Raw genomic sequence first — 22,326 nt, 5'->3', positions numbered from 1 at the left:
CGCCGACCCCGATACAGGTCGTAGCGGTCCCACCTGCAGCGACCGAAACTCCTCCCTCTCCCACCTGCAGCAACCGAAACTTCTCCATCTCTCATCGGTGCAACCATATTTTAGTACCACATCGTCGGGCGAGGCGGGCGCCGCCCGGCTTAAATAGCTGCGCCAGTGGATGGCGGCAAGTTTGGTTGTTGTTGTGTAGGTCTATCAATTCTCGCATGTGTCGTCGAGATATATTTGACACTAGATTGCATTTCATTGACTGATGATTGTTCATCGAATGTCAAGTTTGTCTCGATCATATACGTTGATACCTCTACTAAAATGACAGTATATTTTTATTTCGTTTTGATGCATGGACACATAGGGATTCAAAGAAGCCGACACCAATGTTACCTATGTGAAGGAGATAGACCGCGACTATGAATCTTTTATGTGATAAAGATGGAAGATTCATAGTAAGAGTCCATATCCTTAACAAAGGATGCAATGATGTCAGAAACTTATCCCTTCTGGACGACTCGGATATTTAAGCCGGTCGACTAGCTCATCAGTTGGCGAGGTGAGACTAATACAGATGTGAAAATGTTAAGTATGAGCAATTTTCGGTGCCCAGTCGGCTCAAGACAGACATGATGATCGACGTGAATGGCCATGCATGTAACAGATGCTTTGAAAATAGGATACGTGGTTGTAAATTGTAAAATTTGTGGCACGCTCGGTCACTGTCCGCGGGTGTGTCCGCAAGCGTTTGAGGGTCCAAATTTGCAACCTCGAGCTGTAGATGCTCTTATATACTACTCCCTCCGATCCGAAATACTCATCATGCGCTCTGTACACTGTGTATTTTGCAAACGCGTCCTGATACTTCCGAATCATTTGAAAAAACGTCCCCGTGTCCTTCCTCAGTTCTCCCCCGCGCTCGCGCGTCGCCGGCTCCAGCCACCATCCACCGTTCTCCTCAGCACCCAGCGAGAGACTCCGTATGATGTGGACATGGCCTTTATGGATACAACCGAAAATATTATCCTCATATAAAATAATCAGGATTACGGAAGACATGCACAAACCTTGCGTGAAGATGCCAGGACTAACTGAGCGATGTTCGAGGGAGTCAAACAACACCAATAGACATGCATATGTTCTCAAGTTTCAACATCCATGAGATGCTTATGTCAACCAAGGGCAGTATCATAAGTCGTTGCATGCATGGCAGCCATCCATCATGCATACTACGTGCACCTTGACAAAGGCACGAGGGCGACACAAGTTGGTTTTTACTTCATGGAGCAAGAGAAGCAACGTGATGGGCCTAAGGATTTTTTTTTGATATGCTAGTAGTACAACTATGGGCTGACCCATATGTTTGGCCTCTATACGGCCGTGTATCCAAAGTAGCCACGGCGTTCGATCAACAGATAAGGTGGCGGCCATACTAATAAATAGCTATTCTAGATTAGGGTTTAGACTCGGGTTTTATTGTATTGTTTAGCCATCGCTACAATTTCGCATCTCCGAGACGTGTAGGACTACCGCCTTGTCAGATCCATAGTGGAACCCCAACTTTTCATCTAGTTCGTGTGCTCAGTTTATTATCCGCAATTTCAGTTGCAATTCATCTTTGTTCTTGCCAGTTCTTCGGTTGCTTGCAGGAACTTGAACCTCGTTGTTCAGGTTGATCGTGCCTACGGCAAGGTCAATAACCATCGGAGATTGGTTTAGCGATTGTCGAGGCGTATCGTCGGGTACGGTATAGCCGGATCGTCAAGGTCAAAATCCACCAAATCGATAATTATCCCCACTCTCATCGAAAGATCGGGCCGCCGTCACATCAAGTGGTATCAGTTTTCAGGTTCATCGGTGAGAGATTTACAGTTTTATTAGATTAGTTATTTTCTGTCCCATAGACCCAAAAAAAAATTAGATTAGTTCATCCATCACACCTACCTTTTTAGCCTTTAGCAGTTTTTGCATCTAGTATTTGCATCGTTGAATTTTTGGTTACATTCATCCTAGAATTAGTGCTGGTTTAGATTGGTTAGGGTGTAAAATTATCTATTAGATCAATCTGTTTTTGTCCACCCACATATTTCCTTCCGCTCGTTCACGATCAAAAAAAATAAAATAAATATTGCGATCGTTTGTTTCCTATTCTTATTACCTCCGGATGCCTGTGTTTTTCTTTGCTATATTTTTATCAGTCGACGCTCTCCCCCGGCACTGTTCACGGCGGCAAGCTTTCCCCGGCAAGGTTACTGTTCACGGAGGCAAGCTTTCCCCGGCAGGCACTGTTCACGGCGGCAAGCTTTCCCCGGCAAGGTTACTGTTCACGGAGGCAAGCTTTCCCCGGCAGGCACTGTTCACGGCGGCTAGCTTTCCCCGTCAAGGTTACTGTTCACAGCGGCAAGCTCTCCCCCGGCACTTCACGGCGGCAAGCTTTCCCCGGCAAGGTTACTGTTCACGGCTGCAAGCTCTCCCCCGGCACTTCACGGCGGCAAGCTTTCCCCGGCAAGGTTACTGTTCACGGCGACAAGCTTTCCCCGGCAAGTTACTGTTCACGGTGGCAAGCTCTCCCCCGGCAAGGTTACTGTTCACGGCGGCAAGCTCTCCCCCGGCACTGTTCACGGCGGGAAGCTTTCCCCGGTGTCCCTGACGTCTGCTAGCAATTGGCCTAAAAAAAAGAAAAAATCAGGCCGGCTAGCATCTGTTTTGGGCTGAAATTTTTTTTTCTGGACATTATTTTACTGCTACAGTGTTCCTCGCCGCGTCATTTATCATCTGCTTTCGAGCTTTTTTCTACACGGCATTTATACCTCACTTATATCTAGCTACTTAGAGCTATCATATTTTTCATCGGTTTCCACTCACTTGTTTCAGTATCTAGGCTTAGATTGTTTTATCTCTTACTAGTCGACCGCCAGCACTAGTTAGGAGTTTGAGCAATTATTCAACTTGCACTACTTTTTGCTAAATTGTGCCACTGATATGTGAGTTGAGGAAACCTTAACCAAGCTCCACTTCCTATATTGTACCTTGTTCGGTCGACTTGGCAATCGCTACATCCAACGTTTGATAACTTTTGACAGCGCCAAAGGCCGACAACCACTGCAGCACGGTAAGAACTGGTAAGAGCTTGGTAATTACTAGAGTGTTGAGAGATTTTTTCCCACCACCTCCGAGTAGTACCATAGGAACATTACACTTGTGATTTTGTTTTTGTATGGTACTAACCATGGCAGATTCTAGAGCGGTCAACGGTTGGGTTGCGTCTATTGTGGGAGATGCATTGCCACATTTTGATACAAATCACTCTTACCCACCACAAAAGGTACAACGACTGTCACATTCTCTACATCATGGTAGAAACACACATCATCAGGTTACTTCTTTGCCAAATTTCGAGGGTAAATATGACCCTGATTCATATATTGATTGGGAAATTGAGGTAGAAGAAATATTTGGTAGCCATGATTTTTCTGAGCATAAGAAACTAAATGATGTCACTAAAAGCTTTTTCGGTTTTGCTTCAGTTTGGTGGAGGAATTATTGCAGGGAAAATATTTGTAATAAACCTACTACTTGGAAAGCTTTAAAACTCGTTATGCGAAACCGATTTGTTCCTTCATACCATGCTAGTGATTTGCTTAGAAAATTGCAACGTTTAGCACAAGGCAATGACACCGTTGAAGACTATTATCATAATTTATGTATTGCTTTGTTTCGTTGTGGCATCGAAGAATGTGAAGAAGCTACCATGCATAGATTCTTAATGGGATTAAACCATGATGTTTATGATATACTTGTGCACAAAGAATATTATTCCATCAATGATTTGTTCCGTCTTGCTTGTAAAGTTGAACAAAATATTAATAGACACGTACTTGAGATAAAGAAACACACGGTGAAACACCCTACACGAAGTTTTGTTTCAGTTACTTCTTCTCATGCGAAAAATGCTATGGTTGTTGGACCAAATGCAACGAGAGCCACAACACTCCGAGCTTGTGGCATGATGCCACTGACAATACCTACATCTTCTGATATAGCCATCGAAGGTAATAAGAAAGGTATTGAATCTACCCTTCCACATGAGATTGTTCCATGTCATGCTAAATTAAAAGCTTCATGTGTTGAGTTGAATGAAATGCCATCTGTTTTGATCACGCAATTTGTGATGGATAATTGTTTTGCTACATTGGATAACTTGTGTGATCAAACAACCGACACACCCGTTGATTTGAGTGCACCCAATAAATTAAAGGCCATTGATACTGAACCATGTGACTTACTAATTAAATCTGGTTTGGATCACGTACAATTATTGGTTAAACCTGATGAAGTATTAGCTAGAATTTCTCATGCTAATTCTTTGTATTATGTTTTATCGAATCCACCTATGTCTTTGTCACATGCGAGAAATAACATAGTTGAAATCACATGTTTGAGTTCCGTGAAAAGTATTGATGCACCTAATCTTACTTTTAACTTGATTGGTGAGGATTGTGTAGACAATGAATTTTTGGTGCATAGAATTTGCATCACATGTGATGATCTTGCTAGCTTGAAAGATAATATTAATAATCCAATGCTTGATCATTTTAATATGACCTCCAACATTGTTGTTGATTACATGTCAAATAGCATATTGCATGATTGCTTATCTACACATGCTAATTTCGATAAACCTAATAGTTATCTACCTATCTTGGGATGGTTTAATGATGAACATTACAAATTGGATGACATAAATATGTGCTTCACTTATATGTGCAAACTAAGTTGTAATACTTCACCTTGGTATATTTCTTGTGCTGATTATTTGGACTTTCATCTCATATCATATGCTAATTACTCATGTATCAAGACATTAATAGTGCAACAACAGAGAGAAGTTAAAATGAATGACTTATACATATACCACCTATACACCTTGTCTCTTTTGTTAGTCTTTTTTCAGATTATCCAAAGCCGAGGACGGCTTTGTTTTCAAGAAAGGGAGGATGATGTGGACATGGCCTTTATGGATACAACCGAAAATATTATCCTCATATAAAATAATCAGGATTACGGAAGACATGCACAAACCTTGCGTGAAGATGCCAGGACTAACTGAGCGATGTTCGAGGGAGTCAAACAACACCAATAGACATGCATATGTTCTCAAGTTTCAACATCCATGAGATGCTTATGTCAACCAACGGCAGTATCATAAGTCGTTGCATGCATGGCAGCCATCCATCATGCATACTACGTGCACCTTGACAAAGGCACGAGGGCGACACAAGTTGGTTTTTACTTCATGGAGCAAGAGAAGCAACGTGATGGGCCTAAGGATTTTTTTTTTTGATATGCTAGTAGTACAACTATGGGCTGACCCATATGTTTGGCCTCTATACGGCCGTGTATCCAAAGTAGCCACGGCGTTCGATCAACAGATAAGGTGGCGGCCGTACTAATAAATAGCTATTCTAGATTAGGGTTTAGACTCGGGTTTTATTGTATTGTTTAGCCATCGCTACAATTTCGCATTTCCGAGACGTGTAGGACTACCGCCTTGTCAGATCCATAGTGGAACCCCAACTTTTCATCTAGTTCGTGTGCTCAGTTTATTATCCGCAATTTCAGTTGCAATTCATCTTTGTTCTTGCCGGTTCTTCGGTTGCTTGCAGGAACTTGAACCTCGTTGTTCAGGTTGATCGTGCCTACGGCAAGGTCAATAACCATCGGAGATTGGTTTAGCGATTGTCGAGGCGTATCGTCGGGTACGGTATAGCCGGATCGTCAAGGTCAAAATCCACCAAATCGATAATTATCCCCACTCTCATCGAAAGATCGGGCCGCCGTCACATCACCGTACGTCGCAGGATCCAGCCGCCTGTGCAGGACACGACATGTGTTGTCGCGGAGGAGACGCGCAGGACCTCCACGGAGGCGACCTGCACAGCCGCCATGGTTGTGCCCTCGCCTACCTGAGCGACAGGATTGCTCCTACAGTTATTCCTCTTCGTCACCTCCCTCTGAATCGTGCCGAGAAGCAGTAAATTGACGACCAGGTACTCGATTTTGTCCGCCTTGGCCGCCGTCGCCACGGACAATTCTGCCTGCCATCGTGGCGCTGGGTCTTCGTTGCCGCTCAGGCTCAGGGTCTTGATCGCCGCGTTGGCCCTGCTCAACCTCTCGTACAAGCCCAGGGTCTTCCTCTCCGCGCTGGCCCTGCTCCGACGGTCGCGCCTGCCCCCGCCTCCGTTGCTGCTGTTGCCAGTGGCGGAGCCAGGGGCGCGAGCAGGGGCCCGCCCCCCCCCCCCCCCCCCCCGCCCCCCCCCCCCCCCCCCCCTAACGATCGACGATTTATTCAGAGGCTACGAGTAATTAGGGACAAGAATGAGGAATAAACGTACTTTGGCCCCCCTTATTAACCCAAAGGAAGATTATGAAGAATTTTGGGGAAAAGGTCCATAAAAAAGCCCACTCGTGGGCCGTGGCCATAGACTCTAGTACTTGGCCCCTAGCGTTACCCAAAACAAGTCAACCCCCCAGCGTGATTAACTTGTGACCTGACGCGAATGGCGCTGCCGGCTTAACTACTTAAGACAAAAGCTAAATATACACTTATTCGTGGATGTAGGGAGTAATTCTTTTTTAAAATATGTTGTTTTGAGTTCTCAACCTAGTAATACTGTTGACGAGGCTAATGTGCATTTTTTACTTATCCCAGTTCAGTAGAGATGAGTTGCTTCAAAATTACAAGATAACCTACACTGATAGGAAATTGCTAGCAATTGGGTTAACTACTCGTGAAATCTTTAATATTTTTGATCTCATTGACAATTGTAGGGGAAATTTAAACCAATACAAAGGTAACTATATTTTAGTCAATTTTGCTAAAGCACATCTAGACATGCTCTAAGTATTGCACACCTAAGATCTATGACATTGATTTTTTTTTTTGCAAAGATTTGTGCGGGTATTTTTTTCTTCCTTTTTTATATTTGATTGCAGTTACATGTGCAATAACTTACGCATTAATAGATATGCCCTTGACAGAACCTATTTTAATGGTGTTGAACGGATACATTACTATAATATTACAGTACTTATTTTTCTGCGGTGAGCACTTTTCTTTCATCAACGTTGTTTGCCCCCCCCCCCCCCCTACCCAAATCCTGGCTCCGCCCCTGGCTGTTGCTGATAATACTCCCTAGTTACTGAATGCTGGAATTGAATACTGGATGCTGGATGCTGAATGCATCCCTGTTTGATTGTAAAGCAAAACTGAATTAAAACGAAATTGAATACTAAATGCTTCTATAACACAATTATACAGCTGAATGCTAGAGTAGTTGCTGCTGCTGGTACTCACATGCACTTTCAGAAATTATCTAGAAAGTAGCAATACAGGAATACTCCAGTGAAGAATTTGTTCCTTGGCTTCTTATTTTTGGTTTGTGTTCTGAACTATCACTTCATTTTAAAGCAATACACAAATACTCCAGTGAAGAATTATTTGTTCCAGGTAGACTGTCTATACCTGATTGTCTGTAGTACCATACCATTCTGATGATTGCTTATCTGGATGTGGTTACACACTCCTTAACTGATGAATGCATATGCAATTCCCAGTCATTCATTGACCTGGGCCATCTCTAAGTTGAATTCACATATCCAAAAAATCAATACAACAGCAGCAAACAAGTCCTTTAACAATTTGTTTGTCTGTCTGAATAATGGATGGTATGGCATAGATTCAGGCCCATTGCTTGCTCTGCACTAAACAATGATGCAATATCCTCCTTGTACAGTGTGGGCATTATTCAGTACAAAACGATAGATGCAGAGCAGCCAGTTTGTATGCGGCCTCTTTATCTATCTAGGAATTGTAAAAGAAACAAAGTTTTTAACAGCTACTCTTTGTTCACTCTCAAGTCTAAACAAAAGACAACATGGTGTAGGCTCAAGCAAGCAGCGGTCTTCCATCTTTATCACATAGAAGATTCATAGTCGTGGTCTATTTCCTTCACATAGGTAACATTGGTGTCGGCTTTTTTGAATCACTATGTGTCCATGCATCAAAACAAAATAAAAATATACTGTCATTGTAGTAGAGGTATCAACGTATATGATCGAGACAAACTTGACACTCGATGAATAATCATCAGTCAATGAAATGCAATCTAGTGTCAAATATATCTCGACCACACATGCGAGAATTGATAGACCTACACAACAACAACCAAACTTACCGCCATCCACTGGCGAAGCTATGTAAGCTGGGCGGCGCCCACCTCACCCGGCGATGTGGGACTAAAATATGGTTGCACCGATGAGAGATGGAGAAGCTTCGGTCACTGCAGGTGGGCAGGTGGGAGAGGGAGGAGTTTCGGTCGCTGCAGGTGGGATCGCTACGACCTGTATCGGGGTCGGCGGGCGTGCCCGAGCGCCCCATATGCGCCTCATATATGGACTGGATATGAAGGGTGCCGGTCAGCCCTGGCATTTGAGGCCCGTTTGAGGCGCCCGTCTGGGTCAGATTTTTGTGACCGGGCGGCTCGCCCGGGCGTATATATGAGGCGGGTTTGAGAAGGCTGGTTGTAGATGCCCTAACCTTGAGCTTGTAAATGAGAGCACGTGGACATCAATCTCATTGTATTCCTCCAGAAAACATGTTGAAAGAAAGGTCCATTTTTTTAAAGATGAATAAAGTTACCAAGCTGAGTTATGCCACCTTGGAAATTGTTGTAGCTAAGGTCCAAGGATTTGAGCTGCTGGAGGTTCTAAAATCTGGTAGGTATGAGGCCCTTGAATCCATTTTCATTTCAAAATACATACTTCTGGTAAGTAAGATTGGATTGGGCCGGTGAAGCTGTTCGACTGGAGATCTAACCAATGTAGGCCTATTAGGTTTCCAGTCCATCCTTCAATTGTGCCACTTAAATTGGTTTTAGCTAGTGCTAGACTAGTTAAGGCACTAAGATTTCCGATACTTTGGGGTACTTGCCCCGATAAAATTGTTTCCAGCTAAGAGAAGTTCATTCAGGTTGGATGATAGGTTACCAACGAACTGTGGAAAAAATCCCTGCAGCTGATTGTCAGACAGTGATGGCCAATTCAGAGATCAACAATTTCTTAGTTCATTTAAGAATTCCCGGTCTATGCTTTCCCTCATTTGAAGCTGGTTATTCTCAAGGTTTAGAAAAGGCCAGGTTTGAAAGCTTTCCAAAAGTAGGAATTCGTCCGGTGAAATTGTTATATGATAAATCTACGAGTTCTAACCCCGAAGCATTGCCGAGGGAAGCTGGGATGTGACCCTGAAACATGTTGTCGTACAAGGTTAGGTCTTTCAGATAAGGCAGAAAGCCACCAATGTTAGTTGGCAATGCCTTCCTTAGCATATTGAACTCTAAGCTTAGACATTGAAGAGAAGAAAAGTTCAAGATGGCACGTGGGAATTCACCTGAAAACCTATTTTCACCCAAGAGCAATCTTTGCAATTTCGGCAACCTCCCTAGCTCAGCAGGAATATGCTCCCCTCGAGGTTCTTTGATTCAAGATAGATATATGCCAGACTTAGAAGAAAGCTTAGAGTCGGAGGAATTTGACCCACTAGCGAGTTTGTAGAAAGATCTAAGTTGGCCAAGCTGGAACAGTTATTTGGTAAGTGAATCGGGAATTACCCCATATAGATGGTTGTCGTTCAGACGAAGTGTCTCCAGCTATTGGAGACGACCAAGGATAGGTAAAGGGCCCACCAAGTTACTGGATGAAACATCGAGCGTCCGAAGGAAGGTCATGTTTCCAATGGAGGAGGTGATTTGGCCAGTTATGCCCAGCAGCCCAGGCCGGTGAGGTTGAGCGCCGTGACGCGAAACGGCCGTGTTGTTGTGCAGATGACACCACGCCATCTACAGAAGTGGGTGTTCTTGCTCAAGTTGCTCAGGGCGTTCTTGTTGTGCAGATGCACGATGCTCTTCTCTTGGATCGTCGAGCGTTCGACATTGCCCACTCTGTTGGTGCGTCAAGTAAAAACAACAACAGAGCAGCAGTTGTACCAATGGCAGTAGCATCTATCATGGTCGGTTGCTTCACCTGCAAAATAAACTAGTAGATGGATGGATCATAAACTTAATGCAAGCAACATCCAAGGCACTCGCAGTCAGTTATTGCTCTGACAGCAAGACGCACACAGGCCACTAGACTGATTAACAAGAGATAATAGTATACAAACCTCTGCTGCCATTTCTTCTTGGTTTTGCCCTTTCAGTCGTGAAGTGTGAAAAAATTGGGTGCCCAGTGGTTTAACAACACATTTACAGCCGCCTCACATCAACACCTGCATCTCATTTGCAATTATCACGCCTTTGCACCTCTTGACATGTCTTTGCCCACCGTTATTGTCGCTGCATCTAATAATTTGTCCTCTGATGTAACCAAACCACCTATGTGGCACATCAACATCCCTGTGTTTTCCTTAAAGGCTATGATGGACACGGCTATCTAGCTGGATGCTGGAGGCTGAGTGGACACTGTCTAAACGTACCGTGTGGGCATCCCATGACTTGTTCAAACAGAGTATGTATTGCACATCCAAATCATGACATCTCCCTCTCTCTCTCCCTTTCAATCTGTCCTGTGTGATGTGTGCAGTCAAGTTTTTTTTTTAATTTTCATTGGGGGGGGGGGGGGGGGGGCTTCCACCACCTGAATATATTACGTAAAGGGGCAGAAGCCACCAAAACATCCAGATTTTTTACAAGAGAGGAGGGAGCCGAGAGCACCCCTGAAGAACCAAGCCTCACAGGCTCATCTAAGAACAGACAACCAAACGTCGACGTGGGGCTGGTCGTCGGTCTTCAGCCGGCCACGCCAAAGCACCGCGTCATCCCGACAAGCTTTGTATGTAGCAGCAAGGGACAACGTTTCCTCCTGAAAAACGATGGCGTTACGATGCTTCCATAACCGCCAGCAGCAGAGAAGGACGAAAGCCGCAGGATAGCCTGCGTCGAAGCAGTGAAGCGCACGAACCGTGCCCGCTTCAGGGGACAGCCCGCCCCCCCGCCAATACTGCACCGCGAACGGGCACCGGAAGATGAGGTGGTCGGCGGTCTCGAGCTCTGCCTCGCAGCAGGGGCACCCGGCCTCCGCCGCAGTGAGGATGGTTTTGCGAAGGAGCACGTCCCGTGTATGGATGCGAGACTGAGTGAGAAGCCACCCAAAGAACTTGACCCGCGACGGAGCACGGGAAGACCAAAGAAATGACGCCGCGGCCGCCCCCACACCGCCGTAGTGGGAGAGGGCGTAGGCGCCTCTTGACGAGAACCCACCACCAAGGCCCGCACAGAGCGTGACGGTCCGGGCATCGGGGCCGTCCCGGGCGGGGCACTCCGACACCAGCAGCTGAACCGCGGCACACTCCCCGGACGCCCGAGGGTGAGCCTGGGCACCAGCATAGCGTGCACCCCGCGGCGACGGGCCGTCCAAACCGTGACCTCGGAGCAGACGGCCTGTGTGAACAAGGCGGGGAAGGCCGTTCGAAGCACCCCACAGGGGAGCCAGAGGTCATGCCAGAACGAGCAGGGGCGGACCTAGGAAAAAATACGAGAGGGGGCAAGAGATTTTTTTTTATGATGCAAGGAGGGTGCTCCTGCCATTTCATATAGATAGGAAAAAGAAATAATACAGAGTGGCCCAGTCTATTAAAAGAGAAACTAGGCCGAAAACCAAAAGAGAAAGTAAGAGGAACAAATAAGAACAAAGTCAATGCCAGTATACCAAAACACTACCACCAAATCGCGAGCAAGCAGCCCCCTGGGCGAAGGAAACAAAGGCTCGCCATCGCCGGCTCCCTACGGGCTTTTGCCGGAGGGGGTTGCCGGTGACGAGAAGAGAGAGGGTAGGGAGGAGGGGGAGGAATAACGGATTTGGGCAGTTGCTCTGGGGAGGGAGTGGCATAGGGTCTGCGTCGAAATTTTTAATGTTCTTCTTACAAGCGAAAGTGAAACGATGAGTAAGAATGTATGGTCATATACTCATATTCATGGAATAATAAGGCAAAGGAAACGTCCCAGTAAACTAAAATTCGGTAGTTGGGGCTCCGGTTGAAGTGTGCTAGGATTCAAATATACTTCCTTTTTAAACAAGTGTTTAAAACGTCTTATATTTGTTTATTACAAAGGGAGTAGTATAATAGATAATCCGAAGTAGAAAGTTGCAAACTTAGATCTATATGTCAATTTTATTCAAGGTAGAAAGTTGCAAACTTAAATCTATATATCATAACCGAATTGCTTGAGCAGCTGAACTGATCTGATCATCCAAATCGGTAAAATATACACGTAAATAGATGAGACGAACATGGTTTCTATCATAGAATTTGCAAACAAACCAAAAAGTCGCAAACAAAAAAAACCCTAGATGACTTATATGGCATACCTTGGTGTCATGTAGAATTACGGAGTTGCAGAATAAACGGGGCTGTTTTGTGGCATCTTGCTGTGCAAGGCCGAGAGGGACGGACGACGGCAAGGCTGCGATTGCCTGCAGGGGCAACGTCGCAGTGAGCCGGCGGCTGCATGATCGCTTCAGGGGAGAGATTAGGGCTTCGGCAGTCTCGTGCGTGCGTCAGGTGCGTGTGTGTACGCTGAGATCTGGAGCGAGGCACCGAGCCGCAAGGCCACTGCGATCGAGTTAGCCAGGAAACGATGCAAGCGCAGGCTGCGGGCTACATGCTACAGCAAATAGTGGGCTGCTTCTTCATAGTTTAGAGTACGTGGGCTTCTGAAAATACAAAAGAAATTGTGGCAAGCGGGGGCAAAGTATTCGGCCTAGTGGGGGCACCCACGTATTTGAAGGACTATGCATACGCGGATGAAAAAAACTAGTGGGGGCAGCTGCCCCCACAACTCCACCCTGGTGAGTGTTCTATACACCGGCAGCAGCCGCATGAGGGCCGCCCAGTGCTCGCCCTCAAGAGGGGAGCGGCTGGACCCAAGGAGGGACCGCCCCACCAGCTGATCCCAGACCCAAGAAGCCCATCTGGACGGTGCGCGGGAGTGAAGACGATGCAGCAGCTTGAGGAGGAGGCAGTCATTTTGCGCACTGAGGGCCCTTTCCCCGAGGCCGCCCTCCACCTTGGATCGGCAGACCCGATCCCAAGCTACCAGTCATTGAGCAGTCAAGTTGGAACCTAAAAGGTCTGAATTTGTGCGTAAATTCACCCCACCGACAGCAGTGGGTGTGTTGTTGCTCCAGTTGCTCAAGGCTCATTTTCATTTACACCTTCGCCTCGCCTTGTGTGTGTTTTGATTTTCGGCCGCAAAAAGTGGATTTCGGCCATCTCGGCCTGAGGCGAAAAGTATATTTAGGCCGAAATTACTTAAATTTGGTAAATTTTGGTCAAATTTAAGTCAAATTGCAGTCAAAATTTGGTCAAATTTCAGCCGAAATTTTTGAAAATGGCCGAAATTCGGCCATCTCGGCCTAGGGCGAAAAAAAGCTCAAACCGGAAATCAAAACACAGACGAACACCACTACGGCATGCGCGATCGACGACGTCCTCTAATCTCGTTGGATATCGTCTAGAGCGTCATGCGTGCATGGTCACTGCGCCCCGTGCTGGCGCTCGTGGTGTCGACAGAGTGCTCTCGCCTAGTTGCTGGAGGCTGAGTGACGATGGGACTGTGCCATTTCCGTTGCGGCGACCCTGCGCTTGGTGGACGCGTGAAGATGTAGCTACGCCGCCCTGTTCGGGCCAACGTCGCCGCCGATGACAATGCATAATGTGCTGTTTTGCAGCGTGAGGACGCAGACAACCTTGTCGGGTCCAACTGTCTCACGGAAGGAGGTACCTGGGTGTGGAATAACAACGATGGTGCGCCTGCGGCTGCTGGGATTTCCATCGCCGTGGGGGCTGCTAGCTAACTGGCATGGAGGTGACGGTCGTGACGGTGACCAGCGTGCCGACACGGTCGACGATGTCGGCTATGGCGGACGCCTCGACTGGTTTCGTGCCGGCTGGAACCGGCACAAGCACCCGATTGGCCTGGCCGGTCAAGCGGCCGCAACTGCTACAAAGGCACAGGAGAGGAGCAGGAGGCGCCAGCGAGGAGACGGCTGCAGCCATCGGGAATCCAGGCATCGTCGGGCGTGACTGACGGGGCACCGACGGCCATAAGGGGGCCTTCACGCGAGTCGCGAGAGCCATCCGTCTAACTATAGTGAACGACATTTTTACTCCAGCCAGTTATTGTCCACTATATTGACTGTCTAGGACACATCTAGATGTGTCCTAATTATTGCACATATAAGCGAGTCAATCAAATTAGAAAGTAAAAAACAAAAATGCTTGCACCAATTAAAATTAATGACGTACTAAGATTTAGATGTGCAGTACTTAAATCACCTCTAGATGTGCTTTAGCAAAACTGAAAATTATACTCCTCTAAGGTTTTTGAGAGATCTGTTAGAAGATGTAGCTTAGAGAAGAAAAACAGAATTTTTACTCCTCTAAAAGAATATAAGCGATCCGTTAAAGATACTCTAACATGTCTTTGCGCACCCGTTGTTGTTGTGTCTAATCATGTGTCCTCTAGTGAACGACTCTGTTGGACATCAACATTCCGTTTGTTCTCGTTACAGGCTACGATGGACACAGCTAGCTAGATAGATGCTGGAGGTTGCGTGGACACTGTCTAAACGTACCATGTCAGCATCCCATGACGTGTTCAAAAAGAGTATGTACTGCACATCAAAATCATGACATCTCTCTCTCTCTCCCTCTTTCTCTCTCAATCCGTACCATGTGTTGTGTGAACTCAAGTTGGAACCTACAGGATCTGAATTTGTGCATATATATAAATTCACTCCAAGACGTGAAAGTGTTTGTGAAGTCTATTCATCCTGGAAACATCCAACATTCAATAGAAACAACAAAAGTAGACCGGAATTTAATGGTCAACTGACTATGCCAATTCATCTAGAGTGGCACTGGCAGTCTCAGTGACCGTGCAGAAGATGACAAAACGGTCGCGGCCCAGTACAGGAAAACTGGGTTGGACACTGATGCGCCTCCACAACGGGGGAGTCGATAGCTACTATACAAGTTAGATTAGAAATTCAAAAGAGTATCTTTCTCCTTTTCTTTCAAATATCCAGATGAGTTTTTTCCCCTTCAGCTATTTATGTGAACAATAAAATGGAGGAAACTATAAATGCTCAACCACGAAGTTACATACTTGAACCTAACAATAGGAGACACAAAAGGAGAAACACACATAAACACCCACCTGCCTAGCTCCTTGTTAACAATACACAAGACACACAAACCCCGCAAACACACGCAATAAATGGCAGAGAACCTAACAATTTTTGGAGTTTTTTCTTCCTATAAGTAGGTAACCAAGCAACAGACTACTAGACTCCACAAAGTAATCTTTCTTTCATTTCTCGAAAAATTTGCAAACTTTGTTACAATTAGAAAATTTTGAAATACAACCAAATATATGTCTTATATTTTGCTAAGAGGCGGTATACTTATCAACAAGGCGTAATGTGTTTAGCTAGTCTCCCTCAAGAAAAACAACAAGGTGTACACACACGTCACCATTATATTTCACGCTCATGTAAGTGCACTCCACTGTTGGCTTGTTGAAAAACACAGTACTAGCTAAATTGTGCATGGCGCAACTGTTAACTTACTTTAGAACAGAGTATAATTTATTGGTGCCAGGACAAAGCAAACAGGCAACACGAAGTAGATACACATAGCGTCTCTGTCGGCTCATGATTAATTAGGCTGCAGCTGACATCCTCTTTCTGTTGTAGCGGACCATGACCTTCCCCTTGGGCCCTGGCATGACTATTCCAGTCCGTCTCGGGGAACGGCGAGACCATCTCCATCTCGAAGTTTCTCAGCAGGTGGCTCCATATAACCTTGATCTGCATGTACGCAAATGCCTCGCCGATGCAGGCATGCCGCCCACCACCGAATGCCGTGTACGAGAATGCTCCGCCGGCGATGTCCTCTCCTCTACCGGGGCCGAACCGGTCCGGCTCGTATGTCTCCGGGTCCCTGAACACATGCGGGAGACGGTTGTGGATCACCAACGGGCTCGCGACCGTACGCCCCTCCGGGACTTCATACTCATCGCCCTCCCTTGTCCGCACAGTGAAGCTCTGGCGCGCATGGCGCAACAACATCATCGCTGGAGGGTGGAGACGCAGAACCTCCTTGATGCAACGGTGGAGGGTGTCCATCTCTTGCAGGACCTCGTAGTCCACGCGGTCCCCATGCCGCGCCACGATCCGCTCCTGCTCCTGGACCGCAGCACAAAGCTTCTTGTTGTTGGCGCGCGCGAGGAGGCGTGCTCCGGTCCACGTGCCCGTGCTGGAGCTTGTGTGCTGCCCCGCAAACAGCGAAGAGACCAGCATTCCGACCACCTCCGTCTCGGTCGTGGCGCGGCCGTCTTTGTACCTGGAATCGATCAGGCATTGTAGCATGTCGTCGACGACGTGTCGGCTGCTGTTAGGGTAGCTTGCTTTGCGGGCGCTGACGATGTTGGAGAATATCTCACCAAGCCTAGCGCGCGCCCTATCGCGTCTGCGATGCGCTGGGATCGGCAGGTGGGGGAATAGGATGGTGACCGGGCGTATGCCATCGTTGAGTTCACGGAGGTGTGTTGCGACCTCAACCAGCATCTTCGACCTGACCTCCTCCCCGAACAAACACCGGCTGGCGACGAGCGTGACGACCTTATACTAGTATCTTAGACCTGCTTCAAGTCTACTGTGCCAGACTTCCCCATCTCGCAAAGTACTCCTGCATGCGTACATAGATACACAAGTATTATTTACACATATACTAGTATATATGTTAGCAACAGTAACACAAAAAACCGCGGCAGCTTATAAAAGATGCCATCTTATAATTTACTACCTCGACTTCGCGGACCATGAGGCGGGCGTAGGTCCTGAGCTTAGCCGGCTTCATCGCATCACCAAAGAAACGGAACTGCTCACGCCGAGTGGTGAAATCCACGTCGAAGGCGACGCCAGGGCCGAAGGTCGGAGTGGTGAACTGTGAGACCTCGTCCTGGCTGATCTCCGACTCCAGTCCTTGGTAGAAATAGCTCGACACTTCTGACCCAACCAGGAAGGTCACCTTGCGATGCAACAGTCTCACCGTGAACATGCTCCCCATCTCTTTGTGGGCGTCACGGATCACATGCAGCGGGCCCTTGGTGAGAAGCACCGGGAGGACCCCAAGAAGGGGAACCCCTGCTGTGGCCATGGGCGGCAAAGGGGGTGATCGTTTGGTTTTCGGGGAGAACATCGTTCGTCGTCGTACCATCATAATCGACACGACTGTGACGAAAATAGCAACAAATGCTGGCCAAAGGACTCTTGGCAATTCCATATTTGCTTTCCCGATGCGATGGTGGGTAATACTGTAAGAACATGGTAAAACGAGTCAGTAGCTGAGTAGTGACTTATGAGTACCCGAGACAATCATCAATAATTAAGTGTGTGTGGTTTGGTTTTTGGAGCACGTGTGATTACACTTTTTTCTATTTTAGGGAGGCAAGTTTTTACTGTACTTCCATAGAGTTATAGGTTATTATTCTTTTGTTATTAGCACGCGTGGCCCCATACTTTCTGCAATACCTACCTGAAGTATGGCTATTAATGCTTGCTAGTTAGGTTTATCTATATTAGTACATAGATATATATTGCTAGAAATATTTGAAGAACTTGTTTGAGACTGAAGAAAGATATATATATATATACATGCTTAAGTCTGACACTATCATAAACAATCTACGTACATACGTGATACCACTGGCTATACTTCCATGGAACATATATATGACGGTATCCTGGCCAATATATTTTTTGTAAAAGAACCTGCGTCAAACCCAGAGTGGAATGAAGGTATATATGTAGGTAGCGCTTTTCAACGAATGCATGATCGACATATACACTAAGCATGTATGTATATACTTAGATCGCAGCAAGGATTTCACCAGAGCTTACACCTAATACCTGCTTCTGACCTTCGGGGACTTTGTAGTGGATGGTAAAGTCTAGCGCATGTGCATCAAAAAGATATATACGTGTTTAACCTAGGGTACTCTGCTCACCTCTGTGCGAGCTACCCGTCGATCCGATGATGCAGTGGGAGATGGAGAAACCAGGGAGCGCGCGGCGTGGGTATTTATAGTAGAGGAAGTTAATTAAGCCAGCATTAATGAGATGGTTTAGGGTCTACACCGGCCTATCGTTGTCTGCATGGTTCACTAATTATTGTCATTATCTCATGTAGGCTAGGCAACCGAAGAGATCAACCACACGTAAATACTCTTACATGATTAATTAGTGTCACGGCTTGTACGAATAGTGGTTGATAAGATGGTTTTCTGTTATGCATTCCACATTATCCAGCTAAGGGAAAGTAAGAATAGACATCTAATGAAATGGAGAAAATTTGACTTGTCTTTTCAGACTTGTCAATGATTTGGTTGGTGATTGTGAATGCCTATTCTACAATAATTACTATAGTTAATTAAATGAAACCGAATTTGGTTTCGTACATGTATTAATGGGAATGGGAGAGATTAGTTGATACTATTTTAGAAGTAGTTAGCCGACTGGACCGGTAAGGTGGTCTTATATGTGTGTGTGTGTGTGTGTGTGTGTGTGTGTGTGTTTGTGTGTGAACACGTCGGACTGGCGGTGAGGCAAGGGGTGATGACTGGTGAGCTGAGCTGTGCAATAAATGGGCTGGGGAAGTACTTCGAGCCTATGTACTTTGACTTTTCTAAACATTGCTCAATGTCTTGAGAAAAATTCACAACACTGAAATTGCATGCATCTATTGTATCCTAAATTTTGAAATCCATATTTTATCTCGAAATAAAAAACAAAAATCAGCATCAATGTTGTTAATGGGCTGAATTGGCAAACCCCACTGAATTAGCTAGTATTCATAGATTTGTGTTTTGAACTTACCATTTTGTTATCGTGTGACTTGATTGATACATGTAGCATTTATGCCTGTAATTTTTATAAAGAACACTATACTTTGGTAATCACAGGTGGTGTTTTGTTTGTGCCTCCTACTCTTTATGATCCAATGAAAGCTGTTGTGGACATGAGCGGAGTCATTTTCTACCACCAATATATCTACAAATATTGACGTTGGATATTTAATTATTACCGTAGGGTGCGTGTGATATGTTTGTTAATTGCATGACATTGATAAAAATTATACTTCCCATATTTTGGTGGGATGGTGGCCTTATGTTGCGGGCTTTGACTATTTAGGAATGATGCGGTTTTGACAAAAATACTTCTTCTTTATTACATGTTGTACATTACAGGTTGTATGTTTATGTATGGACCGGTTTCGTACATGATATATTCTACAGCTGCTAAGGAACAATGAGTTGTCTACTCGAGTATGTACCGGTTAGAGCATGCATCCAAGGAGATTTTTACCCCTCAGGAGTGGTGGCAGTCTAAGGATCGACCCTCTACCGGCCTAGCTAGAGTGTCTTTGCTTTTCTTTTTGGGGGAGTCGAATCATGTGACACACTTTATTCTCTTTTTAATTTTATAAACTTGTTTAGTTGTGTGCAACTTGTATAGAGAGGCTAGATTTTGTGCTTGATGCGTTTGTATTTCCCTGATGCAAGGATTTAGTCAATAAAATTCTTATTATTGAAAAATACTAATCATAAATGTCAATTGTGATGGAAAATTTCTACCACTCAAGAATTGCTCGGAACTATTGTCATGTTATAACTGCTCGGTACCACAGACTAAATTTCTAGACTGGCCTATAGTTGTCCGCATGGTTAATTAATTATTATCCTTATCTTATGTACGCTAGGCAACTAAAGAGATGAACCACACGTAAACACTCTTATACATGATTAATTAGTGTCACGGCTTGCATAAACAGTGGTTGATAAGATGGTTTCATTATGCATTCCACATTATCTAGCTAAGAGAAAGTAACAATAGAGATCTCATAAAATGCTGCTCAAATGGCACTATCATACGGGTCCACATGGTAACTTTTTTTCCTTATCTCATGTACTCAGCAACCGTAAACATCAACTACATGTAGGTGCTACTAATAAGGGTGTGTGCAATGGTGCGTATTAAGGGTGGATGAGAGAAACCAGAATAAAAGATTGGCTTTCTCTTAATTAAAATATTATCTCTTACCAACGACAACCCTCACTAAATATTGGCCAGTTCTTATGGTAGCTTAAAAAATAGGCCGCCGCCTACTCCCTAGCTTTTCCATAAGCCGCCTCTCTTATTCATTGAGGTTTCTAAATTAGTTATGGCACAGCTAATTAAAAGTCTCAACAAATTTAGGGGGTAGCTTTTCTGAAGCCACCCCAAAGAACTGGGCCCTAGGTGTATCTCATTATTAGAGATAAAACAAATACATAATCCATTGTACAACATATTTTATTGTTATCTTTAGATTAAGTGAAAGGGTTAAGATATGACTGTCTTATCAACCCTATACATGCTAGAATAAAATCTGGGCAAATCCGGACAGTTGAAACTGTCGGCTACCCCTGCACGAAAACGACTCTGATTGAGAAGCACCAGACAAAGAGTACAAATCCCCACAAATTGCTAGCCTGGACCATCTGCCATTAATTATCTTGATAGTGAATCCGACGCCGTACAAAAAACCATGATTACACACCTTGTCGTCAGGAAAGCTTCCACGCTTCCTCCAAACTGAATACACGACCAGGAACGCCCTTTACAATCTGCACAGGTATCTTCTCAGCTGTTCCAATTAATATAACCGGACAGGGTGCTTGTACCATCGGCATCCATGCAGTTTGGCGTTGAGATGCTAGAATTTGAGGCGTCCTTTGATTCACAGGATTTCTAGAGGAATTTTTCTTTGGCGGCCTTTGGTTTAAAGGAATGGAATCCTATTCCTGGACAGGATTTCTTCCTTTCCTTCATGTTTCACAGGAAAAGAAAAAAGAGGTCCAACCTCTTGGAAAACTTCCCTGACGTGAACGACGCGAGTCGGCAACTGTTAGCTTTTTTTCGCTTGCCCGCATTGCTCACCCACGTAGAAATAGAGAGAAGGGGGAAAGAAACAAAACCGAGCCCATGCCCATCCCTCTCCTCCTCTCACACAGAACGGCGCAGCTGACAGGCAGGAGCACGGCAACGGACGGCCGAGTGACGGGGCCACATCCGGTCGGCAGCCAGCAAACATCGGTAAGCTAGAGAGCATCTACCGCTGACCTGCTAGTCTTCAAGCTCCAGCAGCATCAATCTGCCGCAAATCTCTTCAGATTTAGATCGATCTTGCCTTGTCTCTCCATATTCAGATCTGGTGCTAATTAGTGGAGAAATAGTCCAGTCCAGCTTGCCGGTATAAGTTGCCCCAAGCAATTTTCCGTATCTTGAGTCTTTAGTCCCTTGCCTCTACTTTTTTGAAGATGTGATTGTACTGAGGTAAAAGATAGTAAAAGAAGCCATCGATGCTCACTCAGAAGTACAAAAATTGGATGGAATCAAACCCTCTTTTTTATGAGCAGAATGTTCACCTTTCCGGCACACTTTATCTTTTTGTCTCAAAGGGTCAAAGGTGAATTTGCTACTCACTGTTTATATAACCTCTACTTCCTAATAAAGTACTCCCTCCGTCCGAAAAAACTTGTCCCTCAAATAGATATATCTAGTACTAACTTAGTGTTAGATACATTAGAGAGACAAGCTTGGGACAAGTTTTATCGGATGAAGGATGTTAGATACATCCATTTGAGAGATAAGCTTGGGACAAGTTTTATCGGATGGAGGAAGTAACAAGTAACAGTACATATTTTGCCATCTCACTAGTCCCATTATATGTCTAGTTGCTTTAAACTTTGAAAAGGTAACAGTACAGATTGTATTAACGGCTAGTTGATTCAAACTTTGAAAGAGTATTTCTTTATGTTTTCTATGTGTGTTCCTATCCAGTGAATCAAAGGGCATTTAATTTTCTATTCCAATGGTCTGAGAACTCATAGGATTCAAGATGCATGCACCTCATTTCTTATAATTTTTCTATTCCTATGCAATTTCTATCCTATGAACCAAAGATAGCCTGAGACTTAAACTTGTGTTTTTTCTCTTTGACAGACGCTTAGACGTGCGTATTACGTACAAACCAATACTCCTGAATTTAGCCTTTTCTAGACTTGATGCATACCTGACTTCGGTTTACCTCTTTTTTCTGATTTTATTAAATGATTTTTTTAGAAACATAGTACAACATCCATTTGAAATCTAGGACTTGAACTC

General features: G+C 45.1%; 1 pseudogene; it reads right to left on the bottom strand.

Annotated features, from left to right (window-relative positions):
• Positions 1 to 15,528: 15,528 nt before the first annotated feature.
• On the bottom strand, positions 15,529 to 17,431 carry LOC125524678 (annotated as a pseudogene).
• Between the last annotated feature and the right edge of the window lie 4,895 nt (positions 17,432 to 22,326).

Source organism: Triticum urartu, chromosome 7 (genome assembly GCF_003073215.2).
Source record: "Triticum urartu cultivar G1812 chromosome 7, Tu2.1, whole genome shotgun sequence".
Classification (NCBI taxonomy): Eukaryota; Viridiplantae; Streptophyta; class Magnoliopsida; order Poales; family Poaceae; genus Triticum; species Triticum urartu.
Note: the sequence above shows the minus strand (reverse complement) of the source record. Positions and strands in the feature narration are given on the sequence as shown.